Genomic DNA, 18,232 nt, shown 5'->3' with positions numbered 1-18,232 from the left:
TACTTTACAATTTTGTACTTTTACTAACATTATTGTATTTGTATTCTAATGATTTTCATATGGAGATACTAGAGCTCCTAGAATTTATGAAGATTATTTTAAATTGAGAGTTGGGGTTACAGTTTGTCAGGTTCTAGTAATAAGTATAAAGTTGATTTGTGTGAAAAGAGTATTATAGTTCTGTTAAATAGTTAAATTTTCCTCTAAAATGTAGGTACTTCAAGGGCTGGGGTTGTGGCTCAGCAGTAGAACATTTGCCTTGCGCATGTGAGGTACTGGGTTCTATCCTCAGCACTACATAGAAATTAAAAAAAGATATATCCTTCTGCATACAACTAAAATATATATGTATATAATATATAATATATATAAATATAAATATAAAGTATATATAAATACATATATAAAATATATATTATATATACGTATATATATATATATAATGTAGGTGCTTCAAAAATATTTTCAATGAATTAATCACTATTAATCACTTGCTCTTTGAAATAGTTCTTGATGCATATGGGAATTTTTGAAACATAAAACTTTATACCAGTTACAACATTATAAAATGCACATTTGTTCCTTTGCTCATTTTGGAAGGTATATTATTTGTGTAATAGCTATAAATATTTGACCATTGTATTTGATCCTGGAGAAAACTATGGCTTAAAATGCAAAGTCCAGCCAACATAATTTCAAATAATTTCTTCATCTTTCTCAAGAATTTTATTTTTTTTAAGTAACCCTTTTCCTTAACTCTCATAAACTATGCACATACCCCAAGTATTTCCATGCTTTTATTGAACTTGTCCTTGTTCATATTCAAAAGAAAAGAGGGAAGGTTTTCCTTGACCTGTGTTTCGTAGTTTTCCCCTGCTCCCCACTTACTCCTGACATTCAGACACAAAAGACCTCAACATAACCCTACTTGCTGCCTTCACAAAGGACTACAGACCAACTGGTTTAAACAACAGGAATTTACTTTTCAACAGTTCTGGAGATCTTGGAAGTCCAAATTAAGGTACTAGCAGGGCTGGCTTTCTCCGAGTTCTCTACCCTTGGCTTGCAGAAAGCCATCCTCTGGCTGCCTCTTCAGAGGGTCCTGCCTCCATACATGAGCACCCCCATGCTTCAGCATGTCCACATTTCCTTTTCTTCTAAGGACATCAGTCAGATTGGATTACTCTAACAGCCTCATTTTAATTTAATCATAGGACCTATTTCCAAATATAGTCACATTCTCAGGTGTCGAGGGTTAGGTTTTAAACATACATTTTTTTGATTGGGAGTGGGGACACAATGCAGTCCATAATTCAGAGGGCAGAGAGAGGAGAGAGTCTGGTTAAATTTACACTTTTAAATCCAACTCATAGACAAATGAATGAATTCAGTGGTTTGATCATTCCTCTTTTGACAGGTCAAATTTCTCTCTCACTCTGGAACTGAAAAATATGCCTATTGTGACAGAAGAGAAGGTTAGCTCCTATAGAGATTATCTAATACATGTTTTCTCTCTCTATTGATCCCTCTAAGTGTGGGAAGTGAAGTAGAAAGTCAAACAGAGAAATCAAGGAGAATCAAAAAACACTTTTTAGATAGCCCTAATGACATCATGACATCAAGACTTAGAAAACCTGTAAGCTGTTAGTTTGAGTAAAAAAAACTTCCAGGGGCTTCTTAGATATTAATGCAGCAAAGTCCTAGGTGAATCTCATCTAAATCCTAGTTTGTAAGCCCAAGTGCTAGTAGGGAAGCCTAGGTAATAAAGTTCCTGCTAATTAAGGTGGAATGAATATACAATATTATCTGAACTTCAAATTTTTAATGAGAATGTGTAGGTGATATTTCTTTGTGAAATGTTATGAACTTGAAGAAACTGTTGGGGGTAAATTAATCATAATTAGTGGGTTCTAGATAGATGGTTAGCAATGTTCTTTTCAAAGCACATTGTACCACATGAATTTATTTATTGTCTGGCAATATGTGAAGTAAGCATGATGATTCGTGTTTTAAATGTGATGGAATAGAGGAATGAAGAAACTTAAGTGGTTTTCCCCCCAACTTATAAATAGCAAAGGTAAAAGTAAAATCCAGTACTTGATATCAAAGCCTTGAGTTTTCCTGTTTCTTTCTACTCCCCAGAAAATGTATTTTAATCCAAGTATCAAGTATCATGCAATTATTTCCAAGGGCTTATTTTTGAAGCTCCATTCTTAACTGGGCACTACATTGCAGAAAGAAAAAAATAAAATGAAATAGAAACAGAAATTATGGGGCCCATAATTCTCCCTTTCTTGGTGATATCAACTGAAGCCCTTAGAAACCAAGTCACTACCACTCCATCTAGTGGCAGCATCTCTCTTGGGAGGTTAAGTGTCACCTTGGAAAAACAACGTAAATTTGAAAGACAGGAACATGTGCATATTTCCGACAATAGTCTCATACCAACCTTTAGACAGTTCGGAATAATGTTCTCTTAGATGTTCTGGGTAATATGGATCCCAGAGCATGAAAGCCCTGTGCTCAGAATTCCTGTCATTGGACCACCTTGTAGGCCAGGCTACCTCACTAGTGACTCTGAACTTTAGAATCACATGATTATTCACTTATTAAAATGTTTATTACTGGATAATAATCTACTATATGGATAAATCAATGCCATCAGGAAACTTCCCTGGCTCTCAGCCTCATAGGAATGCCCCCTAAACGCTGGGAACTAGAATAGGAATGTCTCTATGCTTTCCAAGCCCCACTAGCCTTCCCATTTCCAACCCCCTTATCAGGCCTCTGATGCTCTTCATTTTCTTGACCTCATAACCACAGAGACATCCTTAATGCTGATGAGACTAGCCAATCTTCCTTTTCCTCTTCTATGTTTTTTCCCTCTTTTTTTCTCTTTTCTTTCCTCATTTTCTACCTGCTAAGATTTTACACATTCTTTAAGGATTGAATACAGCCCCTTTTTGATCCTAGTCCCAAATCAAGAAGGAAATTTTATCACTCCATCTTATGTCTCATAATTGTTTCAACTCTTCAAACTCAAGGGCTGTTTATCAATTTCTATACCATTAAACAAATAGAATATGGGAAGAATTTACATGTCAGACATCTACCCGAATTATATGATTATTTCAGTGACTACCAATTAAATGCCGAATATACTATTTTGTGAACTTTCTATTCTTAGAGTGGGTGGCCTATCTATTGCCAACTTCCATATAAAAATAAATGGAAATGTAGAATACAGGCATATTTACATATGCTTGTTTGCAGTTTCATTGATCTATTTATGAGAAATTACAAGACATACTATATAAGCTTTTGATTTGCTCAAAAATATCTGACTATATGTGTCAGAAACTAAAACTTGCAGTCTAGCATAATATCTCCTTCACATATTGTTCTTCTCTCCCACACAGTAGTTTTAAATACAGCTTTTCAAAAGTTGAATGCTAGAAATTTGCATGCTGATTCTATTAGGGAAAATGGTCAGAGTCTATTCATTTTGAACACAAGCTAAATTGGTAAGATTCAGTGACACTTTGCCACTTGGCTTCAAATTAAGAGAACAGAATCAGTATGGAGGTTAGTTTTCCCTTCTATAACACTATGGAGTCCAGTTTAGAAAAATTCCTTGATTCTTTTTGGTACCGTTGCTAGAGATCCAGAAAATACTAAGGAAAAATGTTTTAAAATCCCAAGCTACAAAACATCTGAAAAGAACAAAGCCTATCTTTGTGTAGGTTGTCACATTTCAGGGGTATCAAAATTAAATCCTAGTTTTTTACCAATGTATGAACACCAAACTCTGAAAATGGAGGCATAGGCAGATAAAAGAACTTAACAGAAGAGGAGACACCATTCATATTGTTTTTGAAACTGCTAATACAATATTTTATTATATTTTATATTTTTAATAGAGGGAATGAAAATTAAAACAGGAAATAAGCCCAGATAATTTCCCTTTCATAAAATAGAATTGAACAAAATGAAATTTAAAATAAACTGAACTGATAGTTTTTGTAGTCAATGATCTGAAGAGGAATTGTTTCTTCATTTTTTGTTTTCCAAAAAAATGGCCTTATTGGAATGAATTTTTAAAAAATAACTAGCCTTCTTACTATGTGCAGAACCATAAATAGGAACAAGTCAAGTCCATTTCAGTGAATATTTATCAAATAGCACTTAAATACCTCTTTACCCAAAGAGATGGGATATGCAGACAAAAACCTGACATTTTGGCATATCAAAACAATGGTGTTAGCGTTAAATGATTCACGTGTAATTCTCCAAGTGTTCATATCAGAAAGGAAGCATTAGTATTCTCCCTGTATTCTTTAAGGCCCAGAATACCATTTGTATGCTAATACAACACATGTTAAAATATATTTGTATTTCTACGTAATTGGTCCTCAATTCAAGAAGAAATAGTATCTCTTCTAGACACCCAACATGAAGTTATTATCTTCTGTAAGCTGACATGGAATGTGAAGAGGATGTTGACTCACACTTGTTTTTCTGATACTGTAAGGCTGTAGAAAAAATACACTTCTGTTTCTATTTTTTTAAATTTCTTTCTCTTTCACCAATGAGTAAATGTTTTTTAAACCAAAAAAAAAAAAGATTATTTTCTTAGACTATAAACTATTTATACCTAAAAGCTATAACTTTTAAGTTTCAATTAAAAAAAACTTGAAATAAGAATAAAGAAATGAAAATAGGCTAAATTCTAAACTTTGTTTGCTGCATTGATTCAAAAGAAGCATAACTCTGAGAGTTATTCGTGTCAACTGATGAGCCGTTACCAAGGCTATGCCAGCCATTGCAGCAAGCCCAATCCACCCATTTACTCTGTCTCACTAGGCAGGATTCAAGGAGAAATAAGAGAAAGACCCTGACCTCACATAAGTTTTACTTAAATAAGGTCATAATTGCAATATATATATATATATATATATATATATTGCAATTATGACCTTATTTAAGTAAAAATATATATATATATATTATATATATATATATATAAAAATATAAATATATATATACACACACACACACACACACACACACACACACACACACACATACACACACACAATACACACAGTGTATAATATAAACTGATCTTTTTTTCAGTAGAGTCATAGGTACATGGTTGTTGTGGAGATCAGAAGAGGAAGAGATGATCTTCACATGACAGTATCAGAGAAGACTGAATGAAGGGAGTCAAATTTGAAGTAAGTGTTTCAGAATAAGTTGAGATTTGTATTTGCAGTACAGGTCTATGCCACCTGTAAAAGCCCAGCAGCAGCAACAATGAACGAAACACATATCTAACTTATAATCATCTGTGAGAGGCTGAAGGTGAATATCAAATAACCTTTTAATATGGATGCATATATAGGAGGTGATTTTGCAACCTGAAGAAGAGAAACAGAATGTGAATTTTCCATACAGGTCTGAATGTTTTATATATTTGTAAGCAAAATCTATATGAAAGGGAAAATAGGTAGATAAAATGTTCATTGTTGGAGAATCATTTCATCCATCTACCATTTTTATAGGATCTGAGAAGGACCCTGTACAGGCTTTAAGTAAGAGACTTGCCAACTTAAAATTTGCTAGAGAAAGTTACTCTAGGATCAAGTCACAAGTCCTGAGTCACAAGTAAATCAAATTCATAATGTGTATTAATAGACATTGGGTTGTAGTATGACTAAATTTCACAGTTGGATGGGTCTGGCCCTTTTCTTTCATTCAGTATTTTCTCTGTTGGCAAATGCCAGTTCCATTTTGAAGAATTCAGTGTCTTCTCCATTCATCATCTGCAATTAAGACCATCCATCAAGCTTACTCTGTTTTTACCTTGTTTATGTAAAAAAAAAGAATTATCCCTTTTTCCTTGTGTTTCTAGTTACATTACTAATGATTAATTTATGGAATCATAAGAGCAAATTACTCACTTCCTATAACCAAAATGACTTAAAACAAAGTGTGTTCACTGTAGTAAAAAAAACTGACAACAGCAATTATAGTAATTGAAGTGTATGGTCAGTTATTCAATTAATGGAAAATATGCAGAATTGTAAGTACAAGCCTATTTTGGACAGCTATTCTTAATCTGTGAAAGGGCATAAATCATAACCAAAGCTTCCATGATGGAATAATATGGAAAAAAAATCCCTGGACTAGGGACTGCATTTGAATCCTGACTCTGCTATTACCTAGTTCCCTGATCATGACTGGGTCCTTTCTCCCTACTGCTTAGCCTTGCTTTCATCATCTGTGAAATGGAGACTCAGACATTACTTGCAGACCTAAATTTTATGGATAGGATGATGGTCGCTTGAAGGACAGAACTTAAGCACTTCTAGATGTTTTAGTACATTTTATGAAATTAAACAAATGTGCTTGTGATTGCTGTCTCTGAACGACAGCATGTCCAAACACAACAGAGGTAAATGATATTCCATAATCCAGGACTTCAGAGAAAAAGCATAAAGCAAACCAAGCCCCTCTCTCTTCCATTCCTCTTTCATGGTGAACATGTTTATTTTGAATTCCTGATAGAGGACTCATCATCTCAGCAAGAAGCATTGCAGCAAAGATAAAACAAAAACAAAAACAAAACAAAACAGCTCTAGCTTTTCAGTTCCATCAGAACTGTTTGTCTGACAGATTACTCTTTAGGCTGTTGAAATGAAGTGGCTGGTGTGACAGTGCACGCAGGCTTGATTGAGCCTGAGTAGAACACACCTGTGAGATGTGGGTTTATTGCACTCCTAGGGATATAATGTCAGATCTTGGTCTCTTCTCACCTGCTGGTGTCCTGCACTTTTCCCGGATTCCTTTGCTTTGCTATTTTTTAAAAATATCTTACCTTCCCTCCAGATTAATAAAAAGGATTTGTGGTGTCTACTACACCTCATGGCAACATCACAGCCATTCTGCATCACGGGTGCTCTGCAGTCCTAGCTCATCCCAGCCCACATTTCTCATTCACTGACCATTATAGCAGTCCCTCACTGAGAGCTGTTTCAGTCACTGAGCATTGCAGTCACTTCCAGGAAGACTATGTTTAAATGGAAGTGTAATTTAAACCTAACTAGCAAAGCAAGTGACACAACCAAATTCTGGATTCTTTTCTATTTAGTGGACATAGTTACATGCCAAGCCTAAAATGTCATATCACACCCCCCCCCACACAAAAAAAAAACTTCATTAGATTTTCATAAGTGAATTGTCACTGTCTTGGGAAGCTTACAATGTTCACTCCAGCTTTTGTTATAAAGTCAGGTAGCACTAGAGGAGAAATTTGGGGGTTCACTGGGTACTGAGATTGATCCAAGTCACTGAAAATTTAAACAATGAAGCGCATAAAACTCAAATTAGGATGTTTTGGTTTGGTCCTTCCTTCCTTCCTTCCTTCCTTCCTTCCTTCCTTCCTTCCTTCCTTCCTTCCTTCCTTTTCTTTCTTTCAGATTGAACTCAGAGGCACTCAACTACTGAGCCAAATCCCCAGCATAATTTTGTATTTTATTTAGAGACAGAGTTTCACTGAGTTGCTTGGCGCCCCGCTTTTGCTGAGGCTGGCTTTGAACTCACAATCCTCCTGCCTCAGCTTCCTGAGCCATTAGCATTATAGACATGTGCCACTGTGCCTAGCTATGATTTTTAATATATATTGCTCATACTGTGGTGTAAATTTATTCCCAATCTAACCATCAGGATATAAAGGACAGGGAGAGAAAACAAGTTTAGCCTCATTCCTTCCTTCCTTCATCTTTTGAGGGGTTGCTTACTTAAGATCTTCATTGATCTGCCTTCAGTAATTTTTCACAAGAATGTGCCATTTCTTTACATGGAATCAGGTGACCTTTTGGAATATCCTTGTAGTCATGTGGTTTTTCTGCTTGTTGAGTGAGCCCGGGCAAGCAAATTTCAGCTTCAGAGTCTACATTTTGTATTTACTAAACCTATTTTAGTAATCATACTCCATACTAGAGGTCTGAAGGCCATATTTAGCTAAAGCATAAATCATCCTGGATCCACAGTTTTCCCCCCTTAGTTTGTTGTTTGAAGTGGTAATATAGATGCATAGGAGAAAAGGAGTCTATTTCTTATAACTCTGTTCTTCAATCAGCCAGATCGCTTCCTAGGAGGCAAATACTATTACTTTTTTCTTTTGTATCCTTCAAGAGATTTTTCCAAACATTAATACAACCACTTTTCGTGCATTTGTGTGTACATGTTATATTTAACAAAAATGGTAGCATGTATAATATATACATGCTTGAATTGTATGGTATTGTATGCATGTGTGCATTTAATAAAACAACAGAATGTGGAAATATTTCCAAATTTATGCATTTTAGACCTTTCTATAGTATGTCTTGGGGTCTTTCAAGAGCAATAGAGAAAAAGTTGTTTTATTGTCTTTCAGAGCTATGTAATATTCTATATGTGGAAACACTGGGATTTCTTTAATAAGTCCCATATTGAAGAATACTTGGATTGTTTTCAGTATTTTGGTTTTGTAAGCATCAATACCACAAATATAATCTTGAACATACTCCATTTTGTACATGTGCTACTATAGCTGTAGGTCAAATTCCTAGCAGTGGGTCAAAGTGTATGAAAAGGTTATGTGAGAATTTACTTCTACTTTCTACTAGCAGTACTTTAGTGACATCCCAGAAATTTTTGTATTCTGTGTTTTGTTATTATTAAGTTCTATTTTAAATATTTCTTATGATTTATTTCTTGACCAACGGGCTCTAAATCTATTGTTTAATTTCCAAATAGCCAAAGATTTTTGTTGTGAGAAAACATACTGTGTAAAGAATTCAGTCTCCTGGGTTTTTATATGGGCCAGAATATATCTTGGTGAATGTTTCATATACACTGAAAAAATTGGGATATTTCATGTGAAAACTGTTTTTGTCTTAGTTGATATTTTGGGGATTCTTTAGGGTATCAAAATAACTTTCCAAAGTACAGAGTAATGTTTAAACTGAAGTGTGGGAATTAGACAATGTTCTTACTTTCGTCCTTCTTTTAGGAAAAAAAAAAAAAATCATAGGCTGAGGCCCCAGAGCACTCACCCGCTTTCATGAATATGTTGGGAACATTCAACCTACTTGCCCTAGTATTTATATTTAATTAGTGGCATCCTGGCTATGTGTTGTGAACATGCTCCTTTCATAAGAACTAACGGTATTTTCCATAGAGAATTTCATGGTTCCGCCAATCTCTGCTGTGGATACATTGCTTCTAAAACATGGAAAATTCTGGAAATAATTTTTAAAAATATTTTTTAGTTGTAGATGGACACAGTACCTTTATTTTATTTATTTATTTTTATGTCATGCTCTGGATCTAAGCCAGTGCCTCACCCGTGCTAGGCAAGTACTCCACCACTGAGCTGCAACTGCAGCCTCATGGAAATAATTTTGATGATAACAGTGAGTGGTAAGGACATCTCCCTTTACCCATATGCATTCTCCTATTCCCCACCCCACCTTACATACTTGCAGGCTTCTTGCTAGAGGCTAAATCAAGCATCCATGTAGTAAATAATGCTTTTTTAGCATGTGATAAGAACCTGACAATCACATCATTCATCTCTGATTGATGGCAACAACATGATTCCAGAAAAAGAGGAATGATCAGATTTCTCTGTGTGGTCTATAAATAGATGGCCAAATTGAGACGGAAGCAAGGTGACCCTGATTAGCTTGTCAACAAGTAAGACTTGCTCAGGACACAAGTAAAGTGCTGTTTCTCAGCCTGCTGCTGAGGCTAACCCATTCTCATTTGTTATATCAGTTATTGCCTAAAGATTGTAACCAAGAGTAAATTAAGTAATATACCTAATATACCATCCTTGTCTCACTTAATAATCACAACCTTACAGTGAAGGCATGAGTAGCTTTAACCTACAGAGGATTAAGCTGAGTTTTATAGAAGCTGAGTAACTTGCCCAAGGTCAAAAAGCCTTCAAAATCAATTTCCAGTAAACACAGGTTGCATTATTTTTTGATGATATAAATTTACCTTGCTGCCTTGTCAGATACTGCAAAGAATATGTTAACAAAGAACCTTTATTTTTAGAGGAATTAGCTCTCAGTAATTTTCCAGTAAAAATTATCTCTAAAGTGTATAGACAAAGGTTTCCATATCTGCAGAGATTTTTTTTGAGTTACAAAATTAGACTTGTTCTAGCCAAACAACCACAGTTTTTTAAAAAATCATTCATTTGAGATAATGTAATTTAGCATTTTCTTTGCCTCTTGTCAGGATGGAAAACAATAGTTCTCTCACTTGATTTAATATCATCATGTCTGACAACACAGTTAACAAAGCTGCTGTTAATATACCTAGGATTTTCAAGTTCTGTGCATCTAAAGGCCATTAATGAAGTTAGTAAACCAGAAACTTCACAGCCAAATATCCAAAGGTTAAAACCAAAGGAAATCTCTCTTTGGAGTTACTGAATGTAAGTGGTTTTGCAAGAATCAGCAAGTATTTATGTATTTTTTCTTCCTTAACACAACCCAGTCAGTAAACAAGATTGCACAGAAAACAGGGAAGATGGTTATGCAATAAAAACAGTAAATAGCTGGGCATTGTGACAATCATGTCCTTAGTCCCAGCTATTGGGAGGCTGAGTAGGGAAAATCACATAAACCTATGAATTCAACATTGGCCTGATAAATAGAAAGACCAGGTCTCAACAAACAAAAACAATAACAAAACAGAAAACAACAGATGAGTATATAGTGGGGGTTTTAATCAGAAAAAGAAAATAAATCAAAATCAGAGAGCTATTTGTACCCCAAAAAATCAGCAATTTTTACCATAGAATCATTAGTTACAATTACTCAGTTGATAGTAATGTCTGTTTTTTCTGATTACATTTTTCTTTTTTTGCTTTTTCAATAATATATTACTTCCATTTTGATTGTACAATTGTTTTTGAAATAACTATATTTAATATGGAATCCTTAATCTCAAGAACTTCTTTAATTATTTAACATGAATGGCAGATCTATAGGAGATTTAAGACAAAAGGTATATTGGAGATTGCTTAATTCCACAAAAGGCTATCTTACATTTTGGAGAAACTGAAAACCTAAGAAGAAAAGTGTCTTCCCAGATTTGAACACAACTTAAGAGATGCACAGAGTATGATTACAGGCTTCCAGGCCTCAAGATGTTCTCTTCACAATTTTGTTTTTATTCCAAGATCTGAGAATAAGAATGAAATATTATGATCATGGATTCTGCCTTTATGAAGCTTAAACATGTTTCTGTGTCCTAAAATGTCAGGCAATATTGAATTATGAGGGGGGGCAGGGGAGAAAGGTAAAAGTTTAGAAAGTGACTGGAGAAAATGCCTGCTGATTGGTTGGGGATGTAGCTCAGTTGGTAGGGTGTCAGCCTAGCATGCACAAGGTCCTGGGTTCAACCCCCAGCTAAACAAAACAAAGCAAAAAAAATGATTGCTTATGAAAGGTGGGCAAAGTGGGAGGCCTCTCTGAGGTAGTCACATTTAGGCAGTGACTGGATGAAATAGATTACAGAGGTTTCCAAGAACAAGAGATATCGATTCTAAAGGATTTGAAATGAAATGTGTTTGTTATGTTTGAACTACAACAAAGGGATCAGTACTTGTTGGTGTGCTCATTCTTTCATTGCTCATTCATCCCAGGGATCATCACAGCCAGAGCAGGGAGGAGAAAATGGGGATCTGCAAAGACCAGGATGCAGCTAGGTTGTGATCGTACCATTTTAACTCTACTCACTCTCCAGGGCTATTCAAATCCTGTACCCCTGCCCAAGTTGGAAAGTGTACATTTTACAAGTAAAACTAGGGGAGCAAAAGTAGTTGTAACTGAACCACAAGGCATACTTTACCTTTCAAAGATTTTACTCCAAGCAGATGCCATCTGTTAAAGTCATAATGTTAAAGTATGCCATATAAAATACATAAATATCCAAAATTGCATATTCTTTGTAGCCATTAAAGAGCTTTCACAGGTGTTATGTAATTTGATCTTTACCCTGAGTCTGTAGTAAACATACTCTCAGAGTACATATAAGGAATTGGAGATTCAAAAGGTTAACTGATTTGCCAAGATTCAGAAAATTGTCAATGAATACTAAGCCAGAAATTTAGAGTGTCTAAATGGTTTTTCCAGATATAAATAAAGTCTTGATATAAATATTATTATAGAAGCATGAAAATTGTTAGTTTTACATGCACTATTAGTAAATAAAACAATTACTCTTGGACCTTGAATAATGCTCTAGAATATAAAAAGATAAATAGAATGTGTAAGTTGGTGAGGGAATGGAAAACATATTTTTCATAAATAAATGATATCATTTACAAGTGTTATATTTTCATCTTAAAAAAATTTAACCTACTTAGAACCTATAAAGGGATTATGGTTATTGGTATTAAAATTCTCATACTTCAAATCTCTTAGTGAATTATGTAGGAAAAACTTGATTTTGAAAGAAGAACAAAGATTTTGAGAAGTAAGACTTAGCATTTTACTTAGTCTTTACCACATTTTTAATATTAGAATTACTGTCCCTACTTTCTAGATAAGAATCAAAGATTTTTATCACTATTAAATGACATGTTCAAGATTATACAGCCAAAGAAACTAAGTCAGTCCTGTAAATCACTTCTGTCTTATCACATAATCTTTGCTGTTTCTGTGACTTCTAACATTCTCATTGTTTATTTCAACAAGAATAAAATGAGTGCTGAAGGTACCAAGCTTCATAAAAAGTGTGGATGAAGAATATTTTCCTGTGAACCAAAATTCACAGTGTCTATGGTGGGAGAAAAAAATTCCCATAAAGATACAAGGCAGAAATACCAAATATTAGGAGAAATTGAGGGAAGGAGGGCTCACTAAATCTGAAGTGACTGGGAAGAACATTTGTCTCATTCCTATTTGGTAGAGATGTAAGGAGAACGTCGAGAGTGCAGTTGAATTGGGGGTTGGTTAGGAACTAGAGCCTTAGCAGGTAGTTGTCATGTTATGTAAATAATGTTGGCAGTGTAGTCAATCCTGAAAAACACAATATTTAATCCATATTCATTAATATCTCTAAATTTCTGTCTCTTTGTTCTTCATGGTGTTTATATATTAATGAGTACTCCATATAAATGGGTGATGGAAGGGCAGTACCAGCACAGTTGATATGTCCTAGAAGTAAGGGACTAGGCTACTAGAGACTTTGAGAAACCAGAAACTATGTAGGATCTCTGTTGTTCATGTGTAGAGAGGAGAGTCAGGAAAAGATTCAGTGTGGGCGAGGATCAAAGTGGAGTGTGGAGCTAAAACATTGTGGGTCAAGGAGACTTTAATAGTGCTTTGGAAACAGATGGATGGGAACACACTGGAAGGTGTCCAGAGTGACCACTTGGGGCTTAGTGCTCCAGCATTTCTTCATCATCTGGATTGAAATAGGCAGAAGTTCTTTACTTTAGAGTGCATGGCTGGAGTGGAAAGGTGATCAGAATGTGAAAAGGACCATTCATATAATGGTTTGAAAAATGCTGCACCAAAACCCCAGTTGTGTAAAGACTGCACAAAGAAAGTATAAGTATTCAAAAATTCAGAACACTTCCAGAACATTCATATTTCCCTGGATTTAAGGTCTGCTTAAGTTTGAAAAATGGGAAGATCAAACGTTAGTTTTTGGGAAAAATAAGCCTAGCTTTTACCATGTGTACACAAATGATATACATGTGGGCTTGATTCTGTTTCATCAAGTATTTCTATAAACCTTGGTATGATGCCTGCATTGAATTGGGAGCCCAGGGTGATAAAGATAAACAAAGTTGGTGAGTTGCAGTGTGAGTTTTCAAAAGGAAAAAATTCCTCCTTAGTATACTCTTCTCTTTACTCTATTTTTATCATATGCACCTAGTCAAGGTGGCCTAGGATTTGACCACCTGTGACTCCACTCCTGCCTGTCTCCATTATGCATTAGATTTGTTGCCATTCTAAACACTCAACCCACGGGACACCTTCTAAATGTATGTGATGACCCATATCTTTGCCAAAAGCTTTAGATAACTCGTTAAAAAACGTGCTTATATGTGCTCTTCTTTTAGCGACAGTTAAGGGGGAGGTTTCTGGTGCTGGAGCAGATAGTAGCAAGTGTAACAAAGGCACAGAAATAATGGTCTTTTTACATGATTGTGTTTTTTACTCTAAGAAGAAAACTGAACAGCAATAATAATTTAGGAATTTTGTAAAACCTAAAAATTTATGAACTGCTTCTATACAGATCAACTCTTTTTTCCTTAAAATCACTCATTTTACAGTTGAAAAATGTGAAAATTAGAGTTTCAATCACTTACTTAAACCCCAAAACTGATGTGTATGGTGTCAGAAGAAAACCTTGACTGATTTTCTTGCTCCAACTCTAGGGCTCAGAACTCATTATACAAAAATGTGATAATAACAAACAGTGTAAATTCTTTGATGTCCAGCTTCATACTGAAATTGAAATTGCAAATAAATGGTAATGGTTGCACTAAGAATCACTCTCAAAGGTAGCTCTGTACCCTTAAGATTTGCCTGCTCGTTTTCAAGGATGCTACCTGTGCCCACAGAAGTGCTTGCACTAACTTCCTGCCATATTTTCCTGCATGTCCTGCCCTGGTCGGGTGTTAATATTTGCCTTATTCCTAAATCCTAATTCTTCATATACCTCCTTTGGAATAACATTAAATGGGATATTCCACTTAAATTTTCATTTCCAATTAGGATCTGAATTTTTTTCCTTTGTTGATTTTATTTATTTATTTTTATTTACATATGACAGCAGAATGCATTACCATTCTTATTATACATATAGAGCAAAACTGTTCATATCTCTGGTTGTATACAAAGTATATTCACACCAATTCAAGTCATCATACATGTACTTTGGATAATGATGTCCATCTCATTCCACCATCATTTCTAACCCTATTCCCCTCCCTTGCCCTCCCACCACTCTGCCCTATCTAGAGTTCATTTATTCCTCCCCATGCTCCCCCTCTCTATCCCACTATGAATCAGTCTCCTTATATCAGAGAAAACATTTGGCATTTGATTCACTTAGCATTATCTTCTCTAACTCCATCCATTTACCTACAAATGCCATGATTTTTTCTCTTTTACTGCTGAATTAATATTCCATTGTGTATATATGCAACATTTTTTAATCCATTAATCTATTGAAGGGCATCTAGGTTGGTTCCACAGTTTAGCTATTGTGAATTGTGCTATTAACATTGATGTGGCTGTGTCCTTCTAGTGTGCTGTTTTTAAGTCCTTTGGGTATAGACTGAGGAGAGGGATAGCTGGGTCAAATGGTGGTTCTATTCCAAGTTTTTCAAAGAATCTCCAAACTGCTTTCCAAATTGGCTGCACCAATTTTCAGTCCCACCAGCAGTGTATGAGTGTACCTTTTTCCCCCCGCATCCTTGCCAACACTTATTGTTGCTTATTCATAATAGCTGCCATTCTGACTAGAGTAAGATGAAGTCTTAGAGTGGTTTTAATTTGCATTTTTCTAATTGCTAGAGATGATGAGCATTTTTTCATATATTTGTTGATTGTTTATCATCTTCTGAGAAGTGTCTGTTCATAGGCTCTGAATATTTTATATATGATTTCCCATTTTCTATAACGCTATTCCTGGCTCAGACCCCAAGACTTCAGTTCTTTTACAATATCCTGGACTTTTGCTGTTTTCAGGAGGGAGTGTTAAACAATTACAAAGTGGAATAGAAACCTAGGATTTCATTATTTATTAAATGAAAGTGTTATTTTTCTCATATGTAAATAACAACAGAGTAATTATACGTGGCTGACAAAATTTCCTATGATAATGAGTAAGGTTTGCCCCATTAACAGTCCCACATCAAGGACAGGCTTGGCTTTGCATTAGGAAACAATGCATAGTTCTGTGGGAAGTTTACTGAGCCAGCAGCCAGGAGACCATAGTTCTGGCTAAGTGTCCTGATCTACCTCTAACTCTGTGTGATCCTTGGGACAATTATTTCATTATCACAGGCTTCAGTTACCTTGTTAAATAAAAGCAGCACACTGAATCATTTCTAAGCAGCTTTAACATCTGTCTCTAAATTTACAAATTTCGTATTTCTGTGATGTATGTTAGAAGTAGGTCATATCACTCCTACCTATATGACAATATACATTTATACAAAATTCTTTGCCTCCTATATTTTCCCACCCCTTATTGTGAGGTTTGAAATCTTATACACAGAATTTATTCTTTGAATGTTCCAGGGTCTCTTAGCATCTAAGGATAATATTGTGTTTATTAGTATAAGGCTAGACTTAGAAATAAAAGGTTTGGGATTATTTTGATCAATTTGTTTTTTAAAGAAAACTAGTAAAATCTGCACCAAATTTTAATTTTTTTGTATCTTTTAACCTAATCTTAGAAGAAAAATTGAGACTTATATGATATCTTATAACTTATCTTTGGGTTGTTCTAAGTGTATCCCCCAAAAGTTCATGTGTTGAAGATCTGATCCGCAGTGCAGCAATGTTGGGAAAGAGTGGGAACTTTAAGAGGTGCAGCACAGGGGGAGCTCCGGAGGTCAACTGGAGTATGCCCCCAGAATGGGCTGGAACCCCTGTCTGTCCCTGGTTGTGAGTTTTGAGGGGTGAAATCTTTCTCACACTGATGTTCTCATTCCCTGCATCTGCCATGGGGCTGTCAGTAGATCCAATAGCTACACTATTTAAACTTCTAGTCTCCAAAACTTTTCTTTTAAAGTGAGCATATCTCAGGTATTTCATTACAGTAATGCAAAACAATGTAGGACATTTTGTAAATTGGATCTTTATCACTTCGATCCCTATATTTGGCAGTGAATAAACTCTGTTCTAGCAATGCAGAGACAAGGCCATAGAAGAGCCTATTTTCCAACACCCAGGTTCATTGTTAAGTCCTGTGCTGCTACCAGATAAGAACTATGCAATGTTGTCATTGTTTTCCTTCACCTTCTCTAGTCTCTTGTTTCTCCAATTCTTCTTTTTTATTGAGACATGATTCATACATCATGAAAATCCACATTTAAAAGTATATACTCCAGTGTTTTTTAGTATATTCACAAATTTTTGAAAACATCACCACTGTCTAATCCCAGAAAAATTTCATCTCTCCAGAAAACAGTCAATACCCATTTATCTGCACAGCCACCCCTTGCCCTTGACATCCATTTCTTTTCATCTCTGGATTTTGTATTCTGGACATTTCATATTAAATGCAATCAAACAACATGTGGCTCTTGTGTCTGTCTTTTTCCACTTAGCATATGTTCCTAGGTTTCTCCATATTGTCATGAGTCAATAATTTATTCCTTTTTGTGGATGGGTAAAATTAAATTGTGTGACCAGACCGTGTGTTCTTTATCTATTCATCAGTTAAGAGCTAATTGAGTCGTTTGCACAGTATGAATAATAATGCTATGAAAATATATTTATTTTTTTTGTGTGGACATGTTTCATTTCTCTTAGGCATATACCTAAAAGTAGGATTATCAGATCATGCATTAACTGCATCTTTACAAGAATGACTACTAAAAAGTGCTGGTGAGAATGTAGAGAAACTGTGATACTCACATCTTGCTAGTGAAAACATAAAATGATACAGCTGTGGAAAGTTCCTCACAGGGTTAAATATACGATTACATAGTAGTACTTTTTTCTACAGCTTATTCCTGAGGTTTTTGTATCTGAGGTTTTGATTAATAAGCTACAGGTAAAATTATTTGTATTGGGCAAAGTGGTAGCATCCTGTTAAGTTTATGGAACAATCTTTGGCTGTAGAACAGATTCTTGTACAGGCGTGGTGGTCCCCTTCAAAACATTTCATGTACCTGTGTTTGCTGTGGTTGCATTTGATTTTGACTTCCAGGGATAAAGTCTACTTTATCCAGAGATAAAGTCTACTTTATTTACATGCTAAGGGTCACTAAAATTAGGAATGGCTAAGTGCTTCAATTTGCAAAAAACATTATTATCAGAGTTTGGACTTGGCTGCAGTCTTTAGTGATTCTGGCCCAAAGTGGGACTCACAGCTCAGCAGTTGTTTTCTCTGGAGTGCAAATTGGTTAGAAAGGAAATCTTGTTTCTTGGTTTTGTACAATAAAGATTTATACTAATGCTCCTGAAAT

General features: G+C 35.1%; 1 protein-coding gene across 3 annotated transcripts in view; it reads left to right on the top strand.

The window, feature by feature from the left end:
- Fgf12 (fibroblast growth factor 12) overlaps positions 1-18,232 on the top strand; it is a 505,844-nt gene that overhangs the window by 471,227 nt on the left and 16,385 nt on the right. The window lies entirely within an intron of this gene.

The sequence above is a fragment of the Ictidomys tridecemlineatus genome, chromosome 3 (genome assembly GCF_052094955.1).
Source record: "Ictidomys tridecemlineatus isolate mIctTri1 chromosome 3, mIctTri1.hap1, whole genome shotgun sequence".
Taxonomy (NCBI): Eukaryota; Metazoa; Chordata; class Mammalia; order Rodentia; family Sciuridae; genus Ictidomys; species Ictidomys tridecemlineatus.
The sequence above is the reverse complement of the archived record's forward strand: the minus strand, read 5'-3'. Positions and strand labels throughout refer to the sequence as shown.